This window comes from Macadamia integrifolia, chromosome 12 (assembly GCF_013358625.1).
Source record: "Macadamia integrifolia cultivar HAES 741 chromosome 12, SCU_Mint_v3, whole genome shotgun sequence".
Lineage (NCBI taxonomy): Eukaryota > Viridiplantae > Streptophyta > Magnoliopsida > Proteales > Proteaceae > Macadamia > Macadamia integrifolia.
Window position 1 is genome coordinate 18,862,423 of NC_056568.1, and position 12,582 is coordinate 18,875,004.

A 12,582-nucleotide genomic window follows, 5' to 3' on the forward strand; every position below is an offset into this window, starting at 1 on the left:
GAATTGAACAAAACTCTGGTTGAAGCCTTGAAAGTGGTGAGTTCTAAACAAATCAAAATAAGATTTAAGCCACAGGACAGAGCTGCAGTGATTTAAGAACAGTTACGTAGCGACAGATTCTAATGATGATTCAGCAACCCAACATCAAGCAGTCAGATGGGGCTGAAAAGTTAATCAAACAGACCTTATATACTGGAGAATAGATGTCCCGAAACTGAGGATGATCCAACTGAAATTGACTAGAACAGAAATTAGTAACTAGAATGAAACAGAAGTAACTTCAGATCCAGTAATCAGATGGATCTCCAATTCTGGTCAAATGAAGTACCGATAGGGGAGAACAACTTATCAAAACTTGAGCCATATCCTATATTCCCATGGCTGAATTGATTGAGATTGCAAGTCCCAAAACCAGAAACTGTAAGAGAAAATTGTATTTGCAGGTGCTGTAACTGGAGTAATTCTTAACAGAACATAGTTAAGCAATAACTGAGATAACAACAATAGGAAAGGTAGGATTCAAGTAAGTATTCAGACCTCAGGATACTGAAGACCAAATTACCTCTAAATCTCCCACGCAAGACTTGTTTATTCTTCTGGAAATTGAGAAGAAGAGAGAAATGAAGGGGTATGACCAGGGTTTCCCACCACTGCCCTGTGGCTGGCTTCACCACCCACCACCCACCACCCACCACCCAAGGTCAATTAAAGCAGTTCTATGTGGTTCAATTTAAGTTGCATCTTTAATTATTTCCTTATCTAACTTGAGTCATAGTGATGCAGCAGCTCTCCAATGGATCAACCCAAACCCGCTCCAGAACCCGGACCAAGACCTAGATCCAATTTGGGTTCCAAGTTACTAATTTGGGTTTAAGATTAATAGAATATTCTAGGATTTTATTTGAGAATATTTGTTTCCTATTTGAGTCCTTATTTGCTTCTAATTCTGTTAGCCTAGGTGTAGGAGATTTTATTTCTATCTTATCTTTGACTTTAATTAGAAGGTTTTAATTTTATTATAAATTCGACATGTAATTCATGAGAACAGTTAGTTGATGAAGGAAGAAGTAATTGATTTGGGAAAACCCCTGCGTGGCTGCCTCCTTCCCCCTCCCCTCTCTCTTGCTTCTCATTCTTGCCCTCTCTCTCTTTCTTCTCCCCCCCTCCTATCAATCTGCTACTGCTATTTCTCTCTTCTATTTTCTGTTCCTACCAAACCAATACTAATACTCTGTTTTCTGGGTAGCATAAACAGCCCTAATTGTTGGGGTCAATCTCCATTGATACTCCTCTGATGGGTCTGAGCTTTAAGGCATAAGAACCCCTATCCTAGGCGACTTGAACCCTAGAGTTTCAGTTCCAAAGAAGATCCCTACTGTAAGAACTTATCCTGCAACCATAATCAGAACTATGCCTACCGCCCCTTGTGATTCCAAGAGTAGAATTTGAACATAACATCTGATATTAGGGGTTTATTTTGGTGGGTTTCATAGAGCTGGGAGATACGACCCTATGCTTGCAATTTCAGCCCCATCTGATCAGAATTGAAGGAGTTCTTATCATTCAAAAAACCTAGCCTTCCGCTGGTTTCTGGCTTCAACGCAAGGGAGAAGACTTCTTCCCTATAAGATATTTGCTTCTTTTTTGTTGAAGTTCCAGTTATGCCCTTGCACTTTTGGTTTAACCTCCCATTATCCATATTTTATCTTTGCTTCCCAGATTACCCTTTAACCTACGTTAGACACCCTTTGCTCTTTGCTTCTTTTCTAAATGAACCCCAAGGAAATTACCACATTGCCACTGTTTTTAGTCTTTGGCCCTTAGCATTTTTAAGTGGCCCCCAACCACCTGGGTTGGACCTCTTGGGGCCCACCGGCCCTACATTACATAGGCTTGTTAGAATTCACGTTTGACTCGGTTGTTGGTAGTGGAGTTGGTTAGGGATTTGTCCAAGCCTCCTCTCCAATTACAACACAAATTTCCTTCCTTATTTTAGTTTCCTAGTTTGCTTAGGTTACTTAATTGGTTAAGGATTGAGTTAGGACTTTCTTTTTAAGTGTTTGAGTCTATTTTTGAGTTTTCTATCTAAGGTTGTTAGTGGGGCCAGAATTCTACACGAAAATTGATTAATGAAAAGCTTTGTTTGCTTCTCCATTGAAGACCTCTTGTTTTTTTTTTTTTTATCAAGAAACCCTTTTTGTTCGATCAAGGCTTTCTGTTTGATCAAGGAAAAGGGACTGGTGTCTGATCAGGTTGACACCTTGCGGTGAGAAGCCCAGGTGGATCATCTTCGTGCTTTGTTTTCTTTTGCTGCTATTGTGTTACTGAGTTGCTGACCTCCTTTCTCATTCATAAATATGGAATTTCTGCAACTGGAACCCTAGTTTCTAGAAGTTCGTATGCCACAAATTAAGCAAACCAACCATTGGATCATCTTTATTTATTTATTATTTATTTTTATTATTATTTTTATCACTGGTTCAAGAACCCTAGTTAAGAACTCGATTTGACTTTGAGTAGATTCTGACCATTGGATCTTAATATACTTCTCTTTTTTTTTTTGGATAATTAAATAATTAATACCCAAAGGGGGAGAAAGAATATACATATTTCTGTTTTTCTTATTTTTCCCTTTAGCCTATATTTTCTACTGTTACCCAACGAAGAATATACATATTTCTGTTTTTCTTATTTTTCCCTTCAGCCTATATTTTCTACTGTTACCCAACCGAGCTACATTTTTCATACTTGAGTCGAATCTGGTTTCCTATTGATTTTAATATCTGAGATTATTACAGATTTGTTTATTTGTTGTTGACCTAAATTTTGACTTCGTTTTGACTTAAGGAAAATTACCATATTACCTTATCGGCTACTGTGGTTTTTATTGACTGAAATACTGATTTCTGAATTATGTTTAGGCACTGTTTTGACATCTGATTTCAGTACTTATTGTGTTACCTATTTTTTTGTTCTTGTTTATTGGTTAATTACGTAAATATCCTTTTCCCAAATCTGTTAAGTTTCCCCTTGAGCTTGAACTATTCTTTGGTTTAAAAGATCTTGTTTGGCTACTGTTTTGAGTCTTCAATCTAGTACTACATTACACCCATAGTTTGAAATCTCGCCAAAATCTCAGCGAAATTTTGGAATTTTGGTGGTTTTTTTTTTTTACCGAAACGAAACTACATATGAAATAAGAAGTATGCAAAGTTTCGGTCAAAGTTTCGGTCAAAATTTTGGTATTTCGACCGAAATTTCGGTAACATTTCCGTATCTCACTGAAATGGTGCAATCCCCTTGTTATAAATGCTCCATCTCGACGAGACAGTCGAAATTTCGAATCTATCTCAGCTATTTCCGTGATTTCGGTTCAAGGAAGCTATTTTGAAGGGAAAACACTTCGTCCATCCTCTAATTAGCCACATCATCACACTTTTTGACTTCCATTGGACTCCTACAAGAAGATCTATACATTCAAAGCCTAAGGAAGGTAAAGTTCTTTCTTTGAAACCATTTCTTTTTGAAATAGTACATAACTACTTGTTGGATGCTTATAGATTTTTTATATGTTAAACATTAGAGGCCGATCTATGAGCCGATCTATGAGCTCACGGAGTCGATATTTTTTTTTATTTTCTGGTTTAAAAATTCATTTTTCATTAACATATATTATTTACTTTTTATGCTAAATATTGCTTTGATGGTTGTCAACTATATATATGCTAGTCACCAATGGCTGTTCTATGACCCCATCAGAGTGAAATTTTTTTCCAGCCGGTATTTATTTATTTTAAATTTTGAAAAATATGAAAAATAGATTAATAATTGAAAAATAATTTTAAAAATATGAAAAAACTTCTATTTTGATTTTAAAAATAAAATAAAAATAGGAGATTAATATTAGAGTGTTTTGGAGTGTACTATATGCTTGTTATGTTATAACATCTTTGATTTTGTTGTATTATGTCATTAAAATATTCAAAAATTGATTAAAAAATAATTTTATGTAAGAATAAAATATAAGCATCTACCATATACTTGCAAGTTAATAATGACATTCTTTTTTCTATGCATCAGCATCAAGGTGATATAAAATGGCTAGAGGAGGCGATGAGGAAGGCGGGAGAAGAGGGAGAGGATGTGGGAGACATGGTAGTAGTCGTGATAGTGGAGAGATTGCATGGAAACACGGAGAGCATGATGGTGATAAGAGGCATACAAAATGCAACTACTGTCATAAGAGGTTTATGGGTGGTGGGGCCACAAGAATTGAGCAACATCTGATTGGAAATTCCTCAGATGTGGCTAGATGCAAGGAATTGCCTAATCATATTGCCAAGGCCATAGCTGAAGACATAAAGGGGGGAATAAGAGAAAAGCGGCAAAGGAGAAGACGAGGATAGAGTTTGAGGAGGCACTACATGCTCCTGTGCATCGATATAATGATGATAGTGATGAAGACAGCGATGACCCGGTGTATGTTCCTAATGACAGAAACTGAGTAAGAGGCTAGAGATTGGCGGCAGGTGCAAGCATTGAGCTGACAGAGTCTTCATGGGGATATGGAAAGGTGTAAACATGGAGGGGCTGGTCCATCTAGAGCAGGAGGTACTGGATCTTCATAGATCCCTTTGCCCTTTAGGAGATCACAGAGTACAAGGGCAGCCCCAGCTCCAGCTCTAGCTCCAGCTCCAGCTCCAGCTCCAGTGGTTACACCTCATGTGAACCCCGTTCTACAACAGGATCCCCGTGCGTTCAGGAAAAAGGGTAGTAAGCAGCGTAAGATAAAGGGGATGTGGGGAGACATGAAGGCTTATGTTGGGGTGGCAGTGTCCAAGTGGATGTTATTTCATAGCATCCCAGCAAACGCCGCCACAGGTCCCTATTACCAGCTGATGCTTGATGCTGTGGCTGAGGTTGGTCCAGGGATAAAGGGCCCGACTGCATATGAGGTGAATGTATATTTACCTAAGGAGAAGGTTGACTTGAAAACATATATTGATGAGTTAAAAGTTATGTGGAAAAGCTATGGGGTAAGCATAATGTGTGATGGTTAGACAGGGTCCACGAGAAAGTCCATCAATTTTATGGTTTATTGTGATGGTAGAACCATTTTCTTGATGTCTATTGATGCATCCAAGGAAAGAAAGGATGCAAAATATATTTATAAGCTTTTGAAGGATGTTGTGGAAGAAGTTGGGATATAAAATGTTGTTCAGATTGTGACTGACAATGGAAGTAACTACAAGAAGGCCGGAATTAAAATGATTCCAACCCTTTTAGACTCCTTGTGCAACACACTGCATTGAGCTAATGTTGAAGGACATAGGGAAACTTAAAATTGTGCAGATTGTGGTTGAAAGGGCTAGACAAGTGAGCAGATTTGTCTATAATCATGGGTTTTCATGAACCTATTGAGGGAGAAGTGCGGGAATGACTTGGTCAGGCCCGGTCTCACAAGATTTGCTACCAACTATATTGGACTTCAGAGTTTTGAATAAAAAAAAGTTGGTCTTCGATCCATGTTCGCATCTAAGGAGTGGTTTGGTTGGAAGGAAGCAGGATCAGTTGGTGGTAGGGAGGCACAGGTAACCATTTCATCAGAGGAGTTTTGGACACAATTAAGTAAAGTGGTTAAAATCTTGGCACCAATTGTTGGCGTGTTGAAGTTGGTGGATTCTGCTTTCAAACCCACCTTGCCAAGCCTGTGGGATGCTATTGCAATGATGAGGGAAAATGTCTATGCTGCCAACCCACGTGGAAGTAGGAAATATATGGAAATAATAGAAGACTGTTGGGAGCACCAGCTTTCGTATCCGTTGCATAAGGCTGGTAAGCAAAACTGAATACATTATTTGATGTGATATAAAAATGCATTAATGTTCACATTGACAATAATATGTTGTCACATTTCAGCATACTATTTAAACCTTAGGTATCAGTACAGCAAGAGACTTGTATTGGATCCGGATCTTCTAAAAGCAGTGAAGCGGGTGGTTTCCAAGTTACAATCAAACCCCAATCCAATACTAAGGTTAGTTTTGTACTACTATTACTATTACGGGTGCAAGTTTGGCCCTGATGGCCCAAACCCACCCTTGGCCCGCCCTGATCCCGAACAAGTACCGGCCCAAAAATTTTAGCTCTGAGGGCTAGCCTGAACCTAAAATTTCTGACCCTGAGTCAGGGTCAGGGCGGGTAAGGGTTGTTGTCTTTGGCCCACCCAGCCCGCCCTGAACTTGACCCTGATTTTTGCCCCTGATGTTGACCCTGGTTGTGACCCTGATGTTAACCTTGAATTTAACCTAATTTTATATATTGTTTGACATTAAGTCATTGACACCTCAAAACTCCTAATATATCTTCTCATCGATCTCTCTTGTTTTTTTTACCAAAAAAAAAAGATCTCTCTTGCTTTTTTTACCAAGAAATTTGTAACTTTGTATTTTTTTTTTCTCTCTTTATTATGAATAATTTTTCATTTTTAAGTTATTTCATATTTTGCAGGGTCAGGGTCAGAGTCAGAGTCAGAGTCAGGGTCAGGATATACCCAGCCCTTGATGGCAAACCAAGGCCAGGGTCATCCCGGCCCAACCCTGAAAAATTAGGGCCAATCAGGACGGGTAAGGGTTGGGTTGGGTTGGGTTGAACCCTGAAGGGTAGGGCCAGGGTTGAAGTTTTGCGGCCCTGAGTCAGGGTCAGGGCGGGTTTGGGCCCAGTTCAGGGGATTCAGGGTTGGGCTAGGGTTTTAAGAAACCCAGCCCATCCCAGCCCTGTTGCACCCCTAATTACTATTATACTATAGGAATCTAAATTTCAGTACAATGGTTGTTCGCTAGGGTCCTATTTGTAAATTTGTTATAGACGAAAGAATTCAGGGATGTATTAGGCATCTTCGGGTCTCCCACCGTATATGTGCGTTGTACGAATACTGATCCTTGTATGAAATCCAAATTTTAGTATGTTACTTATACAAGTGTTTAAGTGTTTTGGAATGTAAATAATCTTGTACACTTGTTGTAGCTTATAATGCAGCTGAATGGTGGGTGTTGTATGGGGGTTCGTTTCTGGAATTGAGGAATATTGCCATCAAAGTACTCTCCCAGACATGTTTTGCATCTGGTTGTGAGAGAAATTGGAGCACATTTTCACTCATCCATTCGAAGAGGCGGAATCGATTGGGTTCATAATGTCTGAATGACTTGGTGTATATGCATTATAATATGAGACTGAGGATGCAACATATACGCATGGGTCAGGATAATGATAGGGGCCAGATCGAGCTGGCTGATATTTTTCAGATCGACTCAGATGATGAGGATCCCCTTGTGGATTGGATGAGGGATAGAGGCGAGCCATTGATGGATCAGCTGGGAGGTAGGCCAGGCCCATATCTAGTGTGAGAGATGGCGGTCGATGTTGATGATTATATGGCGTCAGATGCATAGTCGTCAAGGCGTTGCCAAGGCGACGACTAGGCATCCAGGCGGTTTGCCTGGGCCTAGGCGACAGTCGCCTTATTGCACTGCATGCCGCCTTGTGTTTTGACACTTATTTATGCCAAATATCATTTAAGTAAATGATTTTCATTTACTTAAGATATTATTCATAAATAAGCAAATACCCCCTATTTGAATCCAATAAAAATAGTTTAAAAATCAAATTCCAAAAGGATAAAAAATAATCCCCCAGTCCAAGAAGAAAAACTGGATTTTGGTTATGGGGGCGATTTTCAACTTTTAAATGCTGGAGTTTTTCTCAATTATGAAAATTTTATAAATTCTATCATGTTAAAACATTGCTAAAAACCAAAAGTCCGATAAAATAATTTTTTGTTTTGATATCCATAAAATTATTTTCATTTAGGCGATTTTAACAGCATTCGCGCATTTAAAAATAAGTTTGATCGGAGCATAACTTTGTCATTACAACTTAGATTTAAGTGATCTTAGACTTGTTGGGAAGTTGGTTTTATATTATAACTGATACAAAAAGTCTCATATAAAATTAATATCATTTGACCAGTCAAACTTATTATAGAACCAGAGCATTTCTCTAAATTTCATAGTTGTCAAGGCGTCGCCAAGGCGTCCAAGCGGTTTGCCTGGGGCCTAGGCGACAGCCGCCTTGTTGCACTGTATGTTGCCTTCTGTTTCGGCACTTCTTTATACCAAATATCATTCAAGTAAATGTTTTTAATATTTGTTATTTCATTTACTTAAGATATTATTCATAAATAAGCAAATACCCCCTATTTGAATCCAATAAAAATAGTTTAAAAATCAAATTCCAAAAGGATAAAAAGTCAACCCCCCAGTCCAAGAACAAAAACTGGATTTTGGTTATAGGGACGATTTTCAACTTTTAAATGCTAGGGTTTTTCTCAATTATGAAAATTTTATAAATTCTATCATGTTAAAACATTGCTAAAAACCAAAAGTCCGGTAAAAAAATATTTTGTTTTGATATTCATAAAATTATTTTCATTCAGGCGATTTTAAGAGTATTCACGCACTTAAAAATAAGTTTGACTGAAGCATTACTTTGTCATTGCAACTCAGATTTAAGTAATTTTAGACTTGTTAGAAAGCTGGTTTTATATTATAACTAATACAAAAAGTCTCATGTAAAAATAAAATCATTTGACCAGTCAAACTTATTATAGAATAAGAGCATTTCTCTAAATGTTAATTTTTTATAACTTAATATGACTTAATGTTAATTTTTTATGGTTTGATGTGGCTAAATGTTGATTTTTAATGACTTGATGTGGCTTAATCTTGATTTTTTATGATACAAGGTATATATAACTTACTAAATAATGTTAGAAAATAGGAAAAATAAAAAATAACACTTGTTCGCCTTGTTCGCCTTAAGGCGGGCGCCTTCTCGCCAAAGCGCTTAGACAACCCTCTGCCGCCTTGGCGCCGTGACAACTATGCTAAATTTTGATTTTTTATAACTTAATATGACTTAATGTTAATTTTTTATGATTTAATATGGCTAAATGTTGATTTTTAATGACTTGATGTTGCTTAATCTTAATTTTTTATGATACAAGGTATATATAGCTTACTAAATAATGTTAGAAAATAGGGAAAATAAAAAAATAACAATTAGTCGCCTTGTTCGCCTCAAGGCGTGCGCCTTTTCGCCTAAGCGCTTAAACAACCCTCCACCGCCTCGGTTCGCCTTGGCGCCGTGACAACTATGGTCAGCTAGAAGAACACATTCACGGATCCCTCGACCATTCAAGCATGCACCTGGTAGGGATGATGATGATGATGATGACGACGAAGAGGATTGGTCCATTTCATCGGGTGGTCGTACCCACACCTAGACTCAGACACAGACACATGGTGATGGCGATGATGATGGTGATGGTTATGGTGATGGTGATGGTGATGGTGATGGTGATGGTGATGGAGATGGAGGAGGTGATGAAGTGGGTGATGATGGTGGCGACAGTGATGGTGATGACGATGATGATGGTGATGGTGGTGATGGGGGAGGTGGTGGTGATAGATTTGAAGGAGTTCGAGAGCAGTATGAGCAGGCCGATCCATAGCTGAAGCCGGTGCGATTCACTGGGGAGAGTCAGTTTGCGTATGCCACACAAGATTCTCATCATGGTGCACGTCCATCAGGTGGAGGGAGGAATTCAGGTTACAATAGAGAGCCTCGTCGCCGATTTGGTGAAGGGCAACGAGATTGTATGGACATTGATAGTCTATCTACTTCTATTAGTGGAATGAGTTTGAATGGAGGGGATAGTCATCCGGACAGTGAGAGTAGAGGGAGTGGGCAATGGCATGTCCCATCATTTGCTGGAGGGAGCACTTAGTCGCACTATTATGGACCTAATGATCAATTCACTGGGATGGGGATATACATCTGATTCATCCAATCCTAGTAGTAGTACTGACTATGGCTTCCAGACCCAGTCACATGGTAGTGGCTTTGTGGACACTTTATTCTCATACCCAGTGGTCCCAACCAACCCGTACTCGTTGTTGGATCCATTAGTTGGCAGTAACTCAATGGCTGGTTCTTCTTCATACTATGGTGGTGATATGTACCCTCGGATAGGTTACCTTTAGTATGTACATGACTCAAGTCTTTTTAGCAGTTGTGGAGGATTGCATTCGATTATTCTCTCAGACTATGACGTGGCATGCATTTGTGGAGCAGTTAGAGGAAAATGCACGTCATTTCTTTCGTACTGAGCGTGGAATCCAGCCAGGCCGTCATTGTTCTTTCCAGTAGATAGTAGATATTACATGGTCATTATAATTATTATTGTACATAGGGGTGTCAAAAAAGCCCGGTCAACCTGAATCAGCCCTAGCTCGCCCAGGGCTTGGGCTGAGATTTCAGCCCATAGGGTGCGTTAGGGTTAAGATTTTCAGGCCCGAGGTAGGCTTGGGTTGAGACCTCAACCCAACCCATCCCGACCCAACCCAACCCAATCCAACCCAACTATGTTTATTAAGTATATAATCATATAAATATGCTAATAATTATTAATGGGTACATATAGGAAAAGGTCTTTCGTTTTCCACAATCTACACATATACGAAAACTTTGGTCTTTGGCCTTTACAATGCATCAAGATCAAGCAACCAAGTAACCGATAGTATTGGGTTGGATTGGATTAGGTTAAACCCGGCTTAATCAAGGTTCATCAGGGCTAGGTTGGGTTAGGCTAAACTCGACAGGGTTGGGACTGGGCTGAGATATCCCAGCCCGACCTAGGGCTGGGCTGGGTTGGGCTGGGCTTGGGTTGAGTTAATAGACCTTAGGGTTGGGTTGGGTTGGCCTTTAAAAAACCCAGCCCAACTCGGCCCATTGACACCCCTAGTTGTACACTTGTACTGTTATATAAGTTACATGCTCAGTGTTTGACGTTAGTTGGGACTTGTGGATTAGGGTCGCATAGTACTACTCTAATACTCTAAATATTTGCTAATTAATGTTGATGTATGTTTGATCATGGCTTAAATGCATTATTTATTTGTTTTACTATCATATTACATCTTGTTTTAGCAATGAAGTAGGTATAATTTCCAGAACAGTTTGACGGTTGATGCCAAACAAAGGTACAACTCTAAAACAATATCATGTTCTAATATTTTTGCATTTTTATGTTTTTAGCATGTTTATTAACCTTAAATATGGCTATCCCCCAAGTTTCAGGTCAAAATACTGCCGTTTGACCACCAAAACAGCGAATAAAAAAAAAAAAAAAAACATTGTTTCGGCTGAAATCTTGCCGAAATTTCGGTATTTCGGTGGTCATGAACACACCGAGATACCGAAATGAAACGAGATTTTAAACCTTGATTACACAACCAACCCACCTATTGAATCACATAAGAAAAAAAGCAGAAAGCATGCTTCATTCATTAAAATTGTGGGGCTCTTTGAGCTTTATAATTGCTTGTTTAACATCTAGTCATAGTTCAAGGTCTCAACGAGATCTCTTATTTTCTCTCTTTTTTGATTTTTCGAGTCAAGATGACAGGTGACTTGTAAAAATAACAATAACTCAGCCAAGCAAGCTCTGAGATCTCAGTTCATGTTTTGATTTCGTTTCTACTTGAGGCCTATTTTATAAGGGTTTTATACCTTATTTTGACTTGTGATCTTGCCATTTGGCTAAGATCTCACCTGTCTTGCTTTCAAAGTGAAGAAAACCCTCTTAACCAAGGTTTTTGTTGCTTCTCTTTGCTATATCTCACCTAAAGTGCCTCAACATCAATATTAATCCTTAGAGATTGAAGATTGACACTTCAACATCAACTCTTGGAGCTTCATTTCTATTGGTGTACGTTGTCTTGTATTCCTTCACAGTTTGATCAAGGGAGTACTGATGTATGTGCCTCGACAGGCAGAATGGTGGTCCCGCTAACCGGTTAGCGGGCCGTGGGGATTGCAAGGGGGCAGGAGACCCCCCTGCACAACGAGGGTGTAGGGGGGCGCAGCCCCCCGCTCGAATTTTTTATTTGAGGGTAGTTTATACTTTTCTAGATTAGGGGTTTTCGCTATATATTCATAGCGAGGGTTTCTTTCTCTATAATGCAAGCAATACTGAGAGGTGTGAGGGACGAGCATTGTAACCCTATTCTCCATTGATAGTGAAGCATGATCTCATCTCACCGAGGACGTAGGCAATCTTGCTGAACCTCGTAAATCTGTGTGCATTTTTTGTTCTTGTTTTTCCATTATCTTCTGCATCGTTTTAGGGTTGCGTTTTTATAAATTGATATCAGAGCTCTAAGTTTCCGTTTTCTTGGGTTTTGATGGGGTTAATTAGTTTCTAATTTCAGTATTTCTTATTTCCTAGTTTCTATTTCCAGTTTTAGTAACTAAAGGACTTTCTATTTTGTAAGTTTCTATTTTCAGTTTTAGTTACTATGTGAGTTTTTAATTTTTAATTTCCTATTTCAGTTTTTAGAAACTAAAGTTAGTTTTTATTTTATGTAACCCCCCATTATTATTATAAATAAAGGAAGGCCTCTCATTAGGAGTCCGACGATTTAATGAAAAAAAAAATNCGCTTAAGCCGACAAAGAGAAG